Genomic DNA, 20,546 nt, shown 5'->3' with positions numbered 1-20,546 from the left:
AGCTCAGTTCTGGGCATCTTTGAAATACCTATACAAACTTGTTCCTACATAGTAACTTGCATCTTTGAATGAGAATGTGCTTGCTTACAGCAACGTGCTATATGTTCTGAATGCCCGAATTGGGATTCTGTGTCAAAACTTTGTTAGGAATTATGTGATCCTTACTAGCTGGAAGTAAGGGAGATGGGGCATGAAGATATTTCTAGGAGTTGGACACATACCAACTTTAGCTCAGTTCTGGGCATCTTTGAAATACCTATACAAACTTGTTCCTACATAGTAACTTGCATCTTTAATGAGAATGTGCTTGCTTACAGCAACGTGCTATATGTTCTGAATGCCCGAATTGGGAATCTGTGTCAAAACTTTGTTAGGAATTATGTGATCCTTACTAGCTGGAAGTAAGGGAGATGGGGCATGAAGTTATTTCTAGGAGTTGGACACATACCAAGTTTAGCTCAGTTCTGGGCATCTTTGAAATGCCTATACAAACTTGTTCCTACATAGTATCTTGCAACTTTGAATGAGAATGTGCTTGCTTACAGCAACGTGCTACATGTTCTGAATGCCCGAATTGGGAATCTGTGTCAAAACTTTGTTAGGAATTATGTGATCCTTACTAGCTGGAAGTAAGGGAGATGGGGCATGAAGTTATTTCTAGGAGTTGGACACATACCAAGTTTAGCTCAGTTCTGGGCATCTTTGAAATACCTATACAAACTTGTTCCTACATAGTAACTTGCATCTTTGAATGAGAATGTGCTTGCTTACAGCAACGTGCTATATGTTCTGAATGCCCGAATTGGGAATCTGTGTCAAAACTTTGTTAGGAATTATGTGATCCTTACTAGCTGGAAGTAAGGGAGATGGGGCATGAAGTTATTTCTAGGAGTTGGACACATACCAACTTTAGCTCAGTTCTGGGCATCTTTGAAATACCTATACAAACTTGTTCCTACATAGTAACTTGCATCTTTAATGAGAATGTGCTTGCTTACAGCAACGTGCTATATGTTCTGAATGCCCGAATTGGGAATCTGTGTCAAAACTTTGTTAGGAATTATGTGATCCTTACTAGCTGGAAGTAAGGGAGATGGGGCATGAAGTTATTTCTAGGAGTTGGACACATACCAAGTTTAGCTCAGTTCTGGGCATCTTTGAAATACCTATACAAACTTGTTCCTACATAGTAACTTGCATCTTTGAATGAGAATGTGCTTGCTTACGGCAACGTGCTATGTGTTCTGAATGCCCGAATTGGGAATCTGTGTCAAAACTTTGTTAGGAATTATGTGATCCTTACTAGCTGGAAGTAAGGGAGATGGGGCATGAAGTTATTTCTAGGAGTTGGACACATACCAAGTTTAGCTCAGTTCTGGGCATCTTTGAAATACCTATACAAACTTGTTCCTACATAGTATCTTGCAACTTTGAATGAGAATGTGCTTGCTTAGAGCAACGTGCTACATGTTCTGAATGCCCGAATTGGGAATCTGTGTCAAAACTTTGTTAGGAATTATGTGATCCTTACTAGCTGGAAGTAAGGGAGATGGGGCATGAAGTTATTTCTAGGAGTTGGACACATACCAAGTTTAGCTCAGTTCTGGGCATCTTTGAAATACCTATACAAACTTGTTCCTACATAGTAACTTGCATCTTTAATGAGAATGTGCTTGCTTACAGCAACGTGCTATATGTTCTGAATGCCCGAATTGGGAATCTGTGTCAAAACTTTGTTAGGAATTATGTGATCCTTACTAGCTGGAAGTAAGGGAGATGGGGCATGAAGTTATTTCTAGGAGTTGGACACATACCAAGTTTAGCTCAGTTCTGGGCATCTTTGAAATACCTATACAAACTTGTTCCTACATAGTAACTTGCATCTTTAATGAGAATCTGCTTGCTTACAGCAACGTGCTATATGTTCTGAATGCCCGAATTGGGAATCTGTGTCAAAACTTTGTTAGGAATTATGTGATCCTTACTAGCTGGAAGGAAGGGAGATGGGGCATGAAGTTATTTCTAGGAGTTGGACACATACCAAGTTTAGCTCAGTTCTGGGCATCTTTGAAATGCCTATACAAACTTGTTCCTACATAGTATCTTGCAACTTTGAATGAGAATGTGCTTGCTTACAGCAACGTGCTACATGTTCTGAATGCCCGAATTGGGAATCTGTGTCAAAACTTTGTTAGGAATTATGTGATCCTTACTAGCTGGAAGTAAGGGAGATGGGGCATGAAGTTATTTCTAGGAGTTGGACACATACCAAGTTTAGCTCAGTTCTGGGCATCTTTGAAATACCTATACAAACTTGTTCCTACATAGTAACTTGCATCTTTGAATGAGAATGTGCTTGCTTACAGCAACGTGCTATATGTTCTGAATGCCCGAATTGGGAATCTGTGTCAAAACTTTGTTAGGAATTATGTGATCCTTACTAGCTGGAAGTAAGGGAGATGGGGCATGAAGTTATTTCTAGGAGTTGGACACATACCAACTTTAGCTCAGTTCTGGGCATCTTTGAAATACCTATACAAACTTGTTCCTACATAGTAACTTGCATCTTTAATGAGAATGTGCTTGCTTACAGCAACGTGCTATATGTTCTGAATGCCCGAATTGGGAATCTGTGTCAAAACTTTGTTAGGAATTATGTGATCCTTACTAGCTGGAAGTAAGGGAGATGGGGCATGAAGTTATTTCTAGGAGTTGGACACATACCAAGTTTAGCTCAGTTCTGGGCATCTTTGAAATACCTATACAAACTTGTTCCTACATAGTAACTTGCATCTTTGAATGAGAATGTGCTTGCTTACAGCAACTTGCTATATGTTCTGAATGCCCGAATTGGGAATCTGTGTCAAAACTTTGTTAGGAATTATGTGATCCTTACTAGCTGGAAGTAAGGGAGATGGGGCATGAAGTTATTTCTAGGAGTTGGACACATACCAAGTTTAGCTCAGTTCTGGGCATCTTTGAAATACCTATACAAACTTGTTCCTACCTGGTAACTTGCATCTTTGAATGAGAATGTGCTTGCTTACAGCAACGTGCTATATGTTCTGAATGCCCGAATAGGGAATCTGTGTCAAAACTTTGTTAGGAATTATGTGATCCTTACTAGCTGGAAGTAAGGGAGATGGGGCATGAAGTTATTTCTAGGAGTTGGACACATACCAAGTTTAGCTCAGTTCTGGGCATCTTTGAAATACCTATACAAACTTGTTCCTACATAGTAACTTGCATCTTTGAATGAGAATGTGCTTGCTTACGGCAACGTGCTATATGTTCTGAATGCCCGAATTGGGAATCTGTGTCAAAACTTTGTTAGGAATTATGTGATCCTTACTAGCTGGAAGTAAGGGAGATGGGGCATGAAGTTATTTCTAGGAGTTGGACACATACCAAGTTTAGCTCAGTTCTGGGCATCTTTGAAATACCTATACAAACTTGTTCCTACATAGTATCTTGCAACTTTGAATGAGAATGTGCTTGCTTACAGCAAAGTGCTACATGTTCTGAATGCCCGAATTGGGAATCTGTGTCAAAACTTTGTTAGGAATTATGTGATCCTTACTAGCTGGAAGTAAGGGAGATGGGGCATGAAGTTATTTCTAGGAGTTGGACACATACCAAGTTTAGCTCAGTTCTGGGCATCTTTGAAATACCTATACAAACTTGTTCCCACATAGTAACTTGCAACTTTGAATGAGAATCTGCTTGCTTACAGTAACGTGCTATATGTTCTGAATGCCCGAATTGGGAATCTGTGTCAAAACTTTGTTAGGAATTATGTGATCCTTACTAGCTGGAAGTAAGGGAGATGGGGCATGAAGTTATTTCTAGGAGTTGGACACATACCAACTTTATCTCAGTTCTGGGCATCTTTGAAATACCTATACAAACTTGTTCCTACATAGTAACTTGCAACTTTGAATGAGAATGTGCTTGCTTACAGCAACGTGCTATATGTTCTGAATGCCCGAATTGGGAATCTGTGTCAAAACTTTGTTAGGAATTATGTGATCCTTACTAGCTGGAAGTAAGGGAGATGGGGCATGAAGTTATTTCTAGGAGTTGGACACATACCAAGTTTAGCTCAGTTCTGGGCATCTTTGAAATACCTATACAAACTTGTTCCTACATAGCAACTTGCAACTTTGAATGAGAATGTGCTTGCTTGCAGCAACGTGCTATATGTTCTGAATGCCCGAATAGGGAATCTGTGTCAAAACTTTGTTAGGAATTATGTGATCCTTACTAGCTGGAAGTAAGGGAGATGGGGCATGAAGTTATTTCTAGGAGTTGGACACATACCAAGTTTAGCTCAGTTCTGGGCATCTTTGAAATACCTATACAAACTTGTTCCTACATAGTAACTTGCATCTTTGAATGAGAATGTGCTTGCTTACAGCAACGTGCTATATGTTCTGAATGCCCAAATTGGGAATCTGTGTCAAAACTTTGTTAGGAATTATGTGATCCTTACTAGCTGGAAGTAAGGGAGATGGGGCATGAAGTTATTTCTAGGAGTTGGACACATACCAAGTTTAGCTCAGTTCTGGGCATCTTTGAAATACCTATACAAACTTGTTCCTACCTAGTAACTTGCATCTTTGAATGAGAATGTGCTTGCTTGCAGCAACGTGCTATATGTTCTGAATGCCCGAATAGGGAATCTGTGTCAAAACTTTGTTAGGAATTATGTGATCCTTACTAGCTGGAAGTAAGGGAGATGGGGCATGAAGTTATTTCTAGGAGTTGGACACATACCAAGTTTAGCTCAGTTCTGGGCATCTTTGAAATACCTATACAAACTTGTTCCTACCTAGTAACTTGCATCATTGAATGAGAATCTGCTTGCTTATAGCAACGTGCTATATGTTCTGAATGCCCGAATAGGGAATCTGTGTCAAAACTTTGTTAGGAATTATGTGATCCTTACTAGCTGGAAGTAAGGGAGATGGGGCATGAAGTTATTTCTAGGAGTTGGACACATACCAAGTTTAGCTCAGTTCTGGGCATCTTTGAAATACCTATACAAACTTGTTCCTACATAGTAACTTGCATCTTTGAATGAGAATCTGCTTGCTTGCAGCAACGTGCTATATGTTCTGAATGCCCGAATTGGGAATCTGTGTCAAAACTTTGTTAGGAATTATGTGATCCTTACTAGCTGGAAGTAAGGGAGATGGGGCATGAAGTTATTTCTAGGAGTTGGACACATACCAAGTTTAGCTCAGTTCTGGGCATCTTTGAAATACCTATACAAACTTGTTCCTACATAGTAACTTGCAACTTTGAATGAGAATGTGCTTGCTTACAGCAACGTGCTATATGTTCTGAATGCCCGAATTGGGAATCTGTGTCAAAACTTTGTTAGGAATTATGTGATCCTTACTAGCTGGAAGTAAGGGAGATGGGGCATGAAGTTATTTCTAGGAGTTGGACACATACCAAGTTTAGCTCAGTTCTGGGCATCTTTGAAATACCTATACAAACTTGTTCCTACATAGTAACTTGCAACTTTGAATGAGAATGTGCTTGCTTGCAGCAACGTGCTATATGTTCTGAATGCCCGAATAGGGAATCTGTGTCAAAACTTTGTTAGGAATTATGTGATCCTTACTAGCTGGAAGTAAGGGAGATGGGGCATGAAGTTATTTCTAGGAGTTGGACACATACCAAGTTTAGCTCAGTTCTGGGCATCTTTGAAATACCTATACAAACTTGTTCCTACATAGTAACTAGCAACTTTGAATGAGAATGTGCTTGCTTGCAGCAACGTGCTATATGTTCTGAATGCCCGAATAGGGAATCTGTGTCAAAACTTTGTTAGGAATTATGTGATCCTTACTAGCTGGAAGTAAGGGAGATGGGGCATGAAGTTATTTCTAGGAGTTGGACACATACCAAGTTTAGCTCAGTTCTGGGCATCTTTGAAATACCTATACAAACTTGTTCCTACATAGTAACTTGCATCTTTGAATGAGAATGTGCTTGCTTGCAGCAACGTGCTATATGTTCTGAATGCCCGAATTGGGAATCTGTGTCAAAACTTTGTTAGGAATTATGTGATCCTTACTAGCTGGAAGTAAGGGAGATGGGGCATGAAGTTATTTCTAGGAGTTGGACACATACCAACTTTAGCTCAGTTCTGGGCATCTTTGAAATACCTATACAAACTTGTTCCTACATAGTAACTTGCATCTTTAATGAGAATGTGCTTGCTTACAGCAACGTGCTATATGTTCTGAATGCCCGAATTGGGAATCTGTGTCAAAACTTTGTTAGGAATTATGTGATCCTTACTAGCTGGAAGTAAGGGAGATGGGGCATGAAGTTATTTCTAGGAGTTGGACACATACCAAGTTTAGCTCAGTTCTGGGCATCTTTGAAATACCTATACAAACTTGTTCCTACATAGTAACTTGCATCTTTGAATGAGAATGTGCTTGCTTACAGCAACTTGCTATATGTTCTGAATGCCCGAATTGGGAATCTGTGTCAAAACTTTGTTAGGAATTATGTGATCCTTACTAGCTGGAAGTAAGGGAGATGGGGCATGAAGTTATTTCTAGGAGTTGGACACATACCAAGTTTAGCTCAGTTCTGGGCATCTTTGAAATACCTATACAAACTTGTTCCTACCTGGTAACTTGCATCTTTGAATGAGAATGTGCTTGCTTACAGCAACGTGCTATATGTTCTGAATGCCCGAATAGGGAATCTGTGTCAAAACTTTGTTAGGAATTATGTGATCCTTACTAGCTGGAAGTAAGGGAGATGGGGCATGAAGTTATTTCTAGGAGTTGGACACATACCAAGTTTAGCTCAGTTCTGGGCATCTTTGAAATACCTATACAAACTTGTTCCTACATAGTAACTTGCATCTTTGAATGAGAATGTGCTTGCTTACGGCAACGTGCTATATGTTCTGAATGCCCGAATTGGGAATCTGTGTCAAAACTTTGTTAGGAATTATGTGATCCTTACTAGCTGGAAGTAAGGGAGATGGGGCATGAAGTTATTTCTAGGAGTTGGACACATACCAAGTTTAGCTCAGTTCTGGGCATCTTTGAAATACCTATACAAACTTGTTCCTACATAGTAACTAGCAACTTTGAATGAGAATGTGCTTGCTTGCAGCAACGTGCTATATGTTCTGAATGCCCGAATAGGGAATCTGTGTCAAAACTTTGTTAGGAATTATGTGATCCTTACTAGCTGGAAGTAAGGGAGATGGGGCATGAAGTTATTTCTAGGAGTTGGACACATACCAAGTTTAGCTCAGTTCTGGGCATCTTTGAAATACCTATACAAACTTGTTCCTACATAGTAACTTGCATCTTTGAATGAGAATGTGCTTGCTTGCAGCAACGTGCTATATGTTCTGAATGCCCGAATTGGGAATCTGTGTCAAAACTTTGTTAGGAATTATGTGATCCTTACTAGCTGGAAGTAAGGGAGATGGGGCATGAAGTTATTTCTAGGAGTTGGACACATACCAACTTTAGCTCAGTTCTGGGCATCTTTGAAATACCTATACAAACTTGTTCCTACATAGTAACTTGCATCTTTAATGAGAATGTGCTTGCTTACAGCAACGTGCTATATGTTCTGAATGCCCGAATTGGGAATCTGTGTCAAAACTTTGTTAGGAATTATGTGATCCTTACTAGCTGGAAGTAAGGGAGATGGGGCATGAAGTTATTTCTAGGAGTTGGACACATACCAAGTTTAGCTCAGTTCTGGGCATCTTTGAAATACCTATACAAACTTGTTCCTACATAGTAACTTGCATCTTTAATGAGAATGTGCTTGCTTACAGCAACGTGCTATATGTTCTGAATGCCCGAATTGGGAATCTGTGTCAAAACTTTGTTAGGAATTATGTGATCCTTACTAGCTGGAAGTAAGGGAGATGGGGCATGAAGTTATTTCTAGGAGTTGGACACATACCAAGTTTAGCTCAGTTCTGGGCATCTTTGAAATACCTATACAAACTTGTTCCTACATAGTAACTTGCATCTTTGAATGAGAATGTGCTTGCTTACAGCAACTTGCTATATGTTCTGAATGCCCGAATTGGGAATCTGTGTCAAAACTTTGTTAGGAATTATGTGATCCTTACTAGCTGGAAGTAAGGGAGATGGGGCATGAAGTTATTTCTAGGAGTTGGACACATACCAAGTTTAGCTCAGTTCTGGGCATCTTTGAAATACCTATACAAACTTGTTCCTACCTGGTAACTTGCATCTTTGAATGAGAATGTGCTTGCTTACAGCAACGTGCTATATGTTCTGAATGCCCGAATAGGGAATCTGTGTCAAAACTTTGTTAGGAATTATGTGATCCTTACTAGCTGGAAGTAAGGGAGATGGGGCATGAAGTTATTTCTAGGAGTTGGACACATACCAAGTTTAGCTCAGTTCTGGGCATCTTTGAAATACCTATACAAACTTGTTCCTACATAGTAACTTGCATCTTTGAATGAGAATGTGCTTGCTTACGGCAACGTGCTATATGTTCTGAATGCCCGAATTGGGAATCTGTGTCAAACTTTGTTAGGAATTATGTGATCCTTACTAGCTGGAAGTAAGGGAGATGGGGCATGAAGTTATTTCTAGGAGTTGGACACATACCAAGTTTAGCTCAGTTCTGGGCATCTTTGAAATACCTATACAAACTTGTTCCTACATAGTAACTAGCAACTTTGAATGAGAATGTGCTTGCTTGCAGCAACGTGCTATATGTTCTGAATGCCCGAATAGGGAATCTGTGTCAAAACTTTGTTAGGAATTATGTGATCCTTACTAGCTGGAAGTAAGGGAGATGGGGCATGAAGTTATTTCTAGGAGTTGGACACATACCAAGTTTAGCTCAGTTCTGGGCATCTTTGAAATACCTATACAAACTTGTTCCTACATAGTAACTTGCATCTTTGAATGAGAATGTGCTTGCTTGCAGCAACGTGCTATATGTTCTGAATGCCCGAATTGGGAATCTGTGTCAAAACTTTGTTAGGAATTATGTGATCCTTACTAGCTGGAAGTAAGGGAGATGGGGCATGAAGTTATTTCTAGGAGTTGGACACATACCAACTTTAGCTCAGTTCTGGGCATCTTTGAAATACCTATACAAACTTGTTCCTACATAGTAACTTGCATCTTTAATGAGAATGTGCTTGCTTACAGCAACGTGCTATATGTTCTGAATGCCCGAATTGGGAATCTGTGTCAAAACTTTGTTAGGAATTATGTGATCCTTACTAGCTGGAAGTAAGGGAGATGGGGCATGAAGTTATTTCTAGGAGTTGGACACATACCAAGTTTAGCTCAGTTCTGGGCATCTTTGAAATACCTATACAAACTTGTTCCTACATAGTAACTTGCATCTTTGAATGAGAATGTGCTTGCTTACAGCAACTTGCTATATGTTCTGAATGCCCGAATTGGGAATCTGTGTCAAAACTTTGTTAGGAATTATGTGATCCTTACTAGCTGGAAGTAAGGGAGATGGGGCATGAAGTTATTTCTAGGAGTTGGACACATACCAAGTTTAGCTCAGTTCTGGGCATCTTTGAAATACCTATACAAACTTGTTCCTACCTGGTAACTTGCATCTTTGAATGAGAATGTGCTTGCTTACAGCAACGTGCTATATGTTCTGAATGCCCGAATAGGGAATCTGTGTCAAAACTTTGTTAGGAATTATGTGATCCTTACTAGCTGGAAGTAAGGGAGATGGGGCATGAAGTTATTTCTAGGAGTTGGACACATACCAAGTTTAGCTCAGTTCTGGGCATCTTTGAAATACCTATACAAACTTGTTCCTACATAGTAACTTGCATCTTTGAATGAGAATGTGCTTGCTTACGGCAACGTGCTATATGTTCTGAATGCCCGAATTGGGAATCTGTGTCAAAACTTTGTTAGGAATTATGTGATCCTTACTAGCTGGAAGTAAGGGAGATGGGGCATGAAGTTATTTCTAGGAGTTGGACACATACCAAGTTTAGCTCAGTTCTGGGCATCTTTGAAATACCTATACAAACTTGTTCCTACATAGTATCTTGCAACTTTGAATGAGAATGTGCTTGCTTACAGCAAAGTGCTACATGTTCTGAATGCCCGAATTGGGAATCTGTGTCAAAACTTTGTTAGGAATTATGTGATCCTTACTAGCTGGAAGTAAGGGAGATGGGGCATGAAGTTATTTCTAGGAGTTGGACACATACCAAGTTTAGCTCAGTTCTGGGCATCATTGAAATACCTATACAAACTTGTTCCCACATAGTAACTTGCAACTTTGAATGAGAATCTGCTTGCTTACAGTAACGTGCTATATGTTCTGAATGCCCGAATTGGGAATCTGTGTCAAAACTTTGTTAGGAATTATGTGATCCTTACTAGCTGGAAGTAAGGGAGATGGGGCATGAAGTTATTTCTAGGAGTTGGACACATACCAACTTTATCTCAGTTCTGGGCATCTTTGAAATACCTATACAAACTTGTTCCTACATAGTAACTTGCAACTTTGAATGAGAATGTGCTTGCTTACAGCAACGTGCTATATGTTCTGAATGCCCGAATTGGGAATCTGTGTCAAAACTTTGTTAGGAATTATGTGATCCTTACTAGCTGGAAGTAAGGGAGATGGGGCATGAAGTTATTTCTAGGAGTTGGACACATACCAAGTTTAGCTCAGTTCTGGGCATCTTTGAAATACCTATACAAACTTGTTCCTACATAGCAACTTGCAACTTTGAATGAGAATGTGCTTGCTTGCAGCAACGTGCTATATGTTCTGAATGCCCGAATAGGGAATCTGTGTCAAAACTTTGTTAGGAATTATGTGATCCTTACTAGCTGGAAGTAAGGGAGATGGGGCATGAAGTTATTTCTAGGAGTTGGACACATACCAAGTTTAGCTCAGTTCTGGGCATCTTTGAAATACCTATACAAACTTGTTCCTACATAGTAACTTGCATCTTTGAATGAGAATGTGCTTGCTTACAGCAACGTGCTATATGTTCTGAATGCCCAAATTGGGAATCTGTGTCAAAACTTTGTTAGGAATTATGTGATCCTTACTAGCTGGAAGTAAGGGAGATGGGGCATGAAGTTATTTCTAGGAGTTGGACACATACCAAGTTTAGCTCAGTTCTGGGCATCTTTGAAATACCTATACAAACTTGTTCCTACCTAGTAACTTGCATCTTTGAATGAGAATGTGCTTGCTTGCAGCAACGTGCTATATGTTCTGAATGCCCGAATAGGGAATCTGTGTCAAAACTTTGTTAGGAATTATGTGATCCTTACTAGCTGGAAGTAAGGGAGACGGGGCATGAAGTTATTTCTAGGAGTTGGACACATACCAAGTTTAGCTCAGTTCTGGGCATCTTTGAAATACCTATACAAACTTGTTCCTACCTAGTAACTTGCATCTTTGAATGAGAATCTGCTTGCTTATAGCAACGTGCTATATGTTCTGAATGCCCGAATAGGGAATCTGTGTCAAAACTTTGTTAGGAATTATGTGATCCTTACTAGCTGGAAGTAAGGGAGATGGGGCATGAAGTTATTTCTAGGAGTTGGACACATACCAAGTTTAGCTCAGTTCTGGGCATCTTTGAAATACCTATACAAACTTGTTCCTACATAGTAACTTGCATCTTTGAATGAGAATGTGCTTGCTTGCAGCAACGTGCTATATGTTCTGAATGCCCGAATTGGGAATCTGTGTCAAAACTTTGTTAGGAATTATGTGATCCTTACTAGCTGGAAGTAAGGGAGATGGGGCATGAAGTTATTTCTAGGAGTTGGACACATACCAAGTTTAGCTCAGTTCTGGGCATCTTTGAAATACCTATACAAACTTGTTCCTACATAGTAACTTGCAACTTTGAATGAGAATGTGCTTGCTTACAGCAACGTGCTATATGTTCTGAATGCCCGAATTGGGAATCTGTGTCAAAACTTTGTTAGGAATTATGTGATCCTTACTAGCTGGAAGTAAGGGAGATGGGGCATGAAGTTATTTCTAGGAGTTGGACACATACCAAGTTTAGCTCAGTTCTGGGCATCTTTGAAATACCTATACAAACTTGTTCCTACATAGTAACTTGCAACTTTGAATGAGAATGTGCTTGCTTGCAGCAACGTGCTATATGTTCTGAATGCCCGAATAGGGAATCTGTGTCAAAACTTTGTTAGGAATTATGTGATCCTTACTAGCTGGAAGTAAGGGAGATGGGGCATGAAGTTATTTCTAGGAGTTGGACACATACCAAGTTTAGCTCAGTTCTGGGCATCTTTGAAATACCTATACAAACTTGTTCCTACATAGTAACTAGCAACTTTGAATGAGAATGTGCTTGCTTGCAGCAACGTGCTATATGTTCTGAATGCCCGAATAGGGAATCTGTGTCAAAACTTTGTTAGGAATTATGTGATCCTTACTAGCTGGAAGTAAGGGAGATGGGGCATGAAGTTATTTCTAGGAGTTGGACACATACCAAGTTTAGCTCAGTTCTGGGCATCTTTGAAATACCTATACTAACTTGTTCCTACATAGTAACTTGCATCTTTGAATGAGAATGTGCTTGCTTGCAGCAACGTGCTATATGTTCTGAATGCCCGAATTGGGAATCTGTGTCAAAACTTTGTTAGGAATTATGTGATCCTTACTAGCTGGAAGTAAGGGAGATGGGGCATGAAGTTATTTCTAGGAGTTGGACACATACCAAGTTTGGCTCAGTTCTGGGCATCTTTGAAATACCTATACAAACTTGTTCCTACCTAGTAACTTGCATCTTTGAATGAGAATGTGCTTGCTTGCAGCAACGTGCTATATGTTCTGAATGCCCGAATTGGGAATCTGTGTCAAAACTTTGTTAGGAATTATGTGATCCTTACTAGCTGGAAGTAAGGGAGATGGGGCATGAAGTTATTTCTAGGAGTTGGACACATACCAAGTTTAGCTCAGTTCTGGGCATCTTTGAAATACCTATACAAACTTGTTCCTACCTAGTAACTTGCATCTTTGAATGAGAATCTGCTTGCTTACAGCAACGTGCTATATGTTCTGAATGCCCGAATAGGGAATCTGTGTCAAAACTTTGTTAGGAATTATGTCATCCTTACTAGCTGGAAGTAAGGGAGATGGGGCATGAAGTTATTTCTAGGAGTTGGACACATACCAAGTTTAGCTCAGTTCTGGGCATCTTTGAAATACCTATACAAACTTGTTCCCACATAGTAACTTGCAACTTTGAATGAGAATCTGCTTGCTTACAGTAACGTGCTATATGTTCTGAATGCCCGAATTGGGAATCTGTGTCAAAACTTTGTTAGGAATTATGTGATCCTTACTAGCTGGAAGTAAGGGAGATGGGGCATGAAGTTATTTCTAGGAGTTGGACACATACCAACTTTATCTCAGTTCTGGGCATCTTTGAAATACCTATACAAACTTGTTCCTACATAGTAACTTGCAACTTTGAATGAGAATGTGCTTGCTTACAGCAACGTGCTATATGTTCTGAATGCCCGAATTGGGAATCTGTGTCAAAACTTTGTTAGGAATTATGTGATCCTTACTAGCTGGAAGTAAGGGAGATGGGGCATGAAGTTATTTCTAGGAGTTGGACACATACCAAGTTTAGCTCAGTTCTGGGCATCTTTGAAATACCTATACAAACTTGTTCCTACATAGCAACTTGCAACTTTGAATGAGAATGTGCTTGCTTGCAGCAACGTGCTATATGTTCTGAATGCCCGAATAGGGAATCTGTGTCAAAACTTTGTTAGGAATTATGTGATCCTTACTAGCTGGAAGTAAGGGAGATGGGGCATGAAGTTATTTCTAGGAGTTGGACACATACCAAGTTTAGCTCAGTTCTGGGCATCTTTGAAATACCTATACAAACTTGTTCCTACATAGTAACTTGCATCTTTGAATGAGAATGTGCTTGCTTACAGCAACGTGCTATATGTTCTGAATGCCCAAATTGGGAATCTGTGTCAAAACTTTGTTAGGAATTATGTGATCCTTACTAGCTGGAAGTAAGGGAGATGGGGCATGAAGTTATTTCTAGGAGTTGGACACATACCAAGTTTAGCTCAGTTCTGGGCATCTTTGAAATACCTATACAAACTTGTTCCTACCTAGTAACTTGCATCTTTGAATGAGAATGTGCTTGCTTGCAGCAACGTGCTATATGTTCTGAATGCCCGAATAGGGAATCTGTGTCAAAACTTTGTTAGGAATTATGTGATCCTTACTAGCTGGAAGTAAGGGAGACGGGGCATGAAGTTATTTCTAGGAGTTGGACACATACCAAGTTTAGCTCAGTTCTGGGCATCTTTGAAATACCTATACAAACTTGTTCCTACCTAGTAACTTGCATCTTTGAATGAGAATCTGCTTGCTTATAGCAACGTGCTATATGTTCTGAATGCCCGAATAGGGAATCTGTGTCAAAACTTTGTTAGGAATTATGTGATCCTTACTAGCTGGAAGTAAGGGAGATGGGGCATGAAGTTATTTCTAGGAGTTGGACACATACCAAGTTTAGCTCAGTTCTGGGCATCTTTGAAATACCTATACAAACTTGTTCCTACATAGTAACTTGCATCTTTGAATGAGAATGTGCTTGCTTGCAGCAACGTGCTATATGTTCTGAATGCCCGAATTGGGAATCTGTGTCAAAACTTTGTTAGGAATTATGTGATCCTTACTAGCTGGAAGTAAGGGAGATGGGGCATGAAGTTATTTCTAGGAGTTGGACACATACCAAGTTTAGCTCAGTTCTGGGCATCTTTGAAATACCTATACAAACTTGTTCCTACATAGTAACTTGCAACTTTGAATGAGAATGTGCTTGCTTACAGCAACGTGCTATATGTTCTGAATGCCCGAATTGGGAATCTGTGTCAAAACTTTGTTAGGAATTATGTGATCCTTACTAGCTGGAAGTAAGGGAGATGGGGCATGAAGTTATTTCTAGGAGTTGGACACATACCAAGTTTAGCTCAGTTCTGGGCATCTTTGAAATACCTATACAAACTTGTTCCTACATAGTAACTTGCAACTTTGAATGAGAATGTGCTTGCTTGCAGCAACGTGCTATATGTTCTGAATGCCCGAATAGGGAATCTGTGTCAAAACTTTGTTAGGAATTATGTGATCCTTACTAGCTGGAAGTAAGGGAGATGGGGCATGAAGTTATTTCTAGGAGTTGGACACATACCAAGTTTAGCTCAGTTCTGGGCATCTTTGAAATACCTATACAAACTTGTTCCTACATAGTAACTAGCAACTTTGAATGAGAATGTGCTTGCTTGCAGCAACGTGCTATATGTTCTGAATGCCCGAATAGGGAATCTGTGTCAAAACTTTGTTAGGAATTATGTGATCCTTACTAGCTGGAAGTAAGGGAGATGGGGCATGAAGTTATTTCTAGGAGTTGGACACATACCAAGTTTAGCTCAGTTCTGGGCATCTTTGAAATACCTATACTAACTTGTTCCTACATAGTAACTTGCATCTTTGAATGAGAATGTGCTTGCTTGCAGCAACGTGCTATATGTTCTGAATGCCCGAATTGGGAATCTGTGTCAAAACTTTGTTAGGAATTATGTGATCCTTACTAGCTGGAAGTAAGGGAGATGGGGCATGAAGTTATTTCTAGGAGTTGGACACATACCAAGTTTGGCTCAGTTCTGGGCATCTTTGAAATACCTATACAAACTTGTTCCTACCTAGTAACTTGCATCTTTGAATGAGAATGTGCTTGCTTGCAGCAACGTGCTATATGTTCTGAATGCCCGAATTGGGAATCTGTGTCAAAACTTTGTTAGGAATTATGTGATCCTTACTAGCTGGAAGTAAGGGAGATGGGGCATGAAGTTATTTCTAGGAGTTGGACACATACCAAGTTTAGCTCAGTTCTGGGCATCTTTGAAATACCTATACAAACTTGTTCCTACCTAGTAACTTGCATCTTTGAATGAGAATCTGCTTGCTTACAGCAACGTGCTATATGTTCTGAATGCCCGAATAGGGAATCTGTGTCAAAACTTTGTTAGGAATTATGTCATCCTTACTAGCTGGAAGTAAGGGAGATGGGGCATGAAGTTATTTCTAGGAGTTGGACACATACCAAGTTTAGCTCAGTTCTGGGCATCTTTGAAATACCTATACAAACATGTTCCTACCTAGTAACTTGCATCTTTGAATGAGAATCTGCTTGCTTACAGCAACGTGCTATATGTTCTGAATGCCCGAATAGGGAATCTGTGTCAAATCTTTGTTAGGAATTATGTGATCCTTACTAGCTGGAAGTAAGGGAGATGGGGCATGAAGTTATTTCTAGGAGTTGGACACATACCAAGTTTAGCTCAGTTCTGGGCATCTTTGAAATACCTATACAAACTTGTTCCTACCTAGTAACTTGCAACTTTGAATGAAAATGTGCTTGCTTGCAGCAACGTGCTATATGATCTGAATGCCCGAATAGGGAATCTGTGTCAAAACTTTGTTAGGAATTATGTGATCCTTACTAGCTGGAAGTAAGGGAGATGGAGCATGAAGTTATTTCTAGGAGTTGGACACATACCAAGTTTAGCTCAGTTCTGGGCATCTTTGAAATACCTATACAAACTTGTTCCTACCTAGTAACTTGCAACTTTGAATGAGAATGTGCTTGCTTGCAGCAACGTGCTATATGTTCTGAATGCCCGAATAGGGAATCTGTGTCAAAACTTTGTTAGGAATTATGTGATCCTTACTAGCTGGAAGTAAGGGAGATGGGGCATGAAGTTATTTCTAGGAGTTGGACACATACCAAGTTTAGCTCAGTTCTGGGCATCTTTGAAATACCTATACAAACTTATTCCTACCTAGTAACTTGCATCTTTGAATGAGAATGTGCTTGCTTGCAGCAACGTGCTATATGTTCTGAATGCCCGAATAGGGAATCTGTGTCAAAACTTTGTTAGGAATTATGTGATCCTTACTAGCTGGAAGTAAGGGAGATGGGGCATGAAGTTATTTCTAGGAGTTGGACACATACCAAGTTTAGCTCAGTTCTGGGCATCTTTGAAATACCTATACAAACTTGTTCCTACATAGTAACTTGCATCTTTGAATGAGAATGTGCTTGCTTACAGCAACGTGCTATATGTTCTGAATGCCCGAATTGGGAATCTGTGTCAAAAATTTGTTAGGAATTATGTGATCCTTACTAGCTGGAAGTAAGGGAGATGGGGCATGAAGTTATTTCTAGGAGTTGGACACATACCAAGTTTAGCTCAGTTCTGGGCATCTTTGAAATACCTATACAAACTTGTTCCTACATAGTAACTTGCAACTTTGAATGAGAATGTGCTTGCTTACAGCAACGTGCTATATGTTCTGAATGCCCGAATTGGGAATCTGTGTCAAAACTTTGTTAGGAATTATGTGATCCTTACTAGCTGGAAGTAAGGGAGATGGGGCATGAAGTTATTTCTAGGAGTTGGACACATACCAAGTTTAGCTCAGTTCTGGGCATCTTTGAAATACCTATACAAACTTGTTCCTACATAGTAACTTGCAACTTTGAATGAGAATGTGCTTGCTTGCAGCAACGTGCTATATGTTCTGAATGCCCGAATAGGGAATCTGTGTCAAAACTTTGTTAGGAATTATGTGATCCTTACTAGCTGGAAGTAAGGGAGATGGGGCATGAAGTTATTTCTAGGAGTTGGACACATACCAAGTTTAGCTCAGTTCTGGGCATCTTTGAAATACCTATACAAACTTGTTCCTACATAGTAACTAGCAACTTTGAATGAGAATGTGCTTGCTTGCAGCAACGTGCTATATGTTCTGAATGCCCGAATAGGGAATCTGTGTCAAAACTTTGTTAGGAATTATGTGATCCGTACTAGCTGGAAGTAAGGGAGATGGGGCATGAAGTTATTTCTAGGAGTTGGACACATACCAAGTTTAGCTCAGTTCTGGGCATCTTTGAAATACCTATACAAACTTGTTCCTACATAGTAACTTGCATCTTTGAATGAGAATGTGCTTGCTTGCAGCAACGTGCTATATGTTCTGAATGCCCGAATTGGGAATCTGTGTCAAAACTTTGTTAGGAATTATGTGATCCTTACTAGCTGGAAGTAAGGGAGATGGGGCATGAAGTTATTTCTAGGAGTTGGACACATACCAAGTTTAGCTCAGTTCTGGGCATCTTTGAAATACCTATACAAACTTGTTCCTACCTAGTAACTTGCATCTTTGAATGAGAATGTGCTTGCTTGCAGCAACGTGCTATATGTTCTGAATGCCCGAATTGGGAATCTGTGTCAAAACTTTGTTAGGGATTATGTGATCCTTACTAGCTGGAAGTAAGGGAGATGGGGCATGAAGTTATTTCTAGGAGTTGGACACATACCAAGTTTAGCTCAGTTCTGGGCATCTTTGAAATACCTATACAAACATGTTCCTACCTAGTAACTTGCATCTTTGAATGAGAATCTGCTTGCTTACAGCAACGTGCTATATGTTCTGAATGCCCGAATAGGGAATCTGTGTCAAAACTTTGTTAGGAATTATGTGATCCTTACTAGCTGGAAGTAAGGGAGATGGGGCATGAAGTTATTTCTAGGAGTTGGACACATACCAAGTTTAGCTCAGTTCTGGGCATCTTTGAAATACCTATACAAACTTGTTCCTACATAGTAACTTGCAACTTTGAATGAGAATGTGCTTGCTTACAGCAACGTGCTATATGTTCTGAATGCTCGAATTGGGAATCTGTGTCAAAACTTTGTTAGGAATTATGTGATCCGTACTAGCTGGAAGTAAGGCAGATGGGGCATGAAGTTATTTCTAGGAGTTGGACACATACCAAGTTTAGCTCAGTTCTGGGCATCTTTGAAATACCTATACAAACTTGTTCCTACATAGTAACTTGCATCTTTGAATGAGAATGTGCTTGCTTACAGCAACGTGCTATATGTTCTGAATGCCCGAATTGGGAATCTGTGTCAAAACATTGTTAGGAATTATGTGATCCTTACTAGCTGGAAGTAAGGGAGATGGGGCATGAAGTTATTTCTTGGAGTTGGACACATACCAAGTTTAGCTCAGTTCTGGGCATCTTTGAAATACCTATACAAACTTGTTCCTACATAGTAACTTGCAACTTTGAATGAGAATGTGCTTGCTTGCAGCAACGTGCTATATGTTCTGAATGCCCGAATAGGGAATCTGTGTCAAAACTTTTTAGGAATTATGTGATCCTTACTAGCTGGAAGTAAGGGAGATGGAGCATGAAGTTATTTCTAGGACTTGGACACATACCAAGTTTAGCTCAGTTCTGGGCATCTTTGAAATACCTATACAAACATGTTCCTACCTAGTAACTTGCATCTTTGAATGAGAATCTGCTTGCTTACAGCAACGTGCTATATGTTCTGAATGCCCGAATAGGGAATCTGTGTCAAATCTTTGTTAGGAATTATGTGATCCTTACTAGCTGGAAGTAAGGGAGATGGGGCATGAAGTTATTTCTAGGAGTTGGACACATACCAAGTTTAGCTCAGTTCTGGGCATCTTTGAAATACCTATACAAACTTGTTCCTACCTAGTAACTTGCAACTTTGAATGAAAATGTGCTTGCTTGCAGCAACGTGCTATATGATCTGAATGCCCGAATAGGGAATCTGTGTCAAAACTTTGTTAGGAATTATGTGATCCTTACTAGCTGGAAGTAAGGGAGATGGAGCATGAAGTTATTTCTAGGAGTTGGACACATACCAAGTTTAGCTCAGTTCTGGGCATCTTTGAAATACCTATACAAACTTGTTCCTACCTAGTAACTTGCAACTTTGAATGAGAATGTGCTTGCTTGCAGCAACGTGCTATATGTTCTGAATGCCCGAATAGGGAATCTGTGTCAAAACTTTGTTAGGAATTATGTGATCCTTACTAGCTGGAAGTAAGGGAGATGGGGCATGAAGTTATTTCTAGGAGTTGGACACATACCAAGTTTAGCTCAGTTCTGGGCATCTTTGAAATACCTATACAAACTTGTTCCTACATAGTAACTTGCATCTTTGAATGAGAATGTGCTTGCTTACAGCAACGTGCTATATGTTCTGAATGCCCGAATTGGCAATCTGTGTCAAAACTTTGTTAGGAATTATGTGATCCTTACTAGCTGGAAGTAAGGGAGATGGGGCATGAAGTTATTTCTAGGAGTTGGACACATACCAAGTTTAGCTCAGTTCTGGGCATCTTTGAAATACCTATACAAACTTGTTCCTACATAGTAACTTGCAACTTTGAACGAGAATGTGCTTGCTTGCAGCAACGTGCTATATGTTCTGAATGCCCGAATAGGGAATCTGTGTCAAAACTTTGTTAGGAATTATGTGATCCTTACTAGCTGGAAGTAAGGGAGATGGAGCATGAAGTTATTTCTTGGAGTTGGACACATACCAAGTTTAGCTCAGTTCTGGGCATCTTTGAAATACCTATACAAA

Source organism: Diceros bicornis, chromosome 19, assembly GCF_020826845.1.
Source record: "Diceros bicornis minor isolate mBicDic1 chromosome 19, mDicBic1.mat.cur, whole genome shotgun sequence".
Classification (NCBI taxonomy): domain Eukaryota; kingdom Metazoa; phylum Chordata; class Mammalia; order Perissodactyla; family Rhinocerotidae; genus Diceros; species Diceros bicornis.
Note: the sequence above shows the minus strand (reverse complement) of the source record.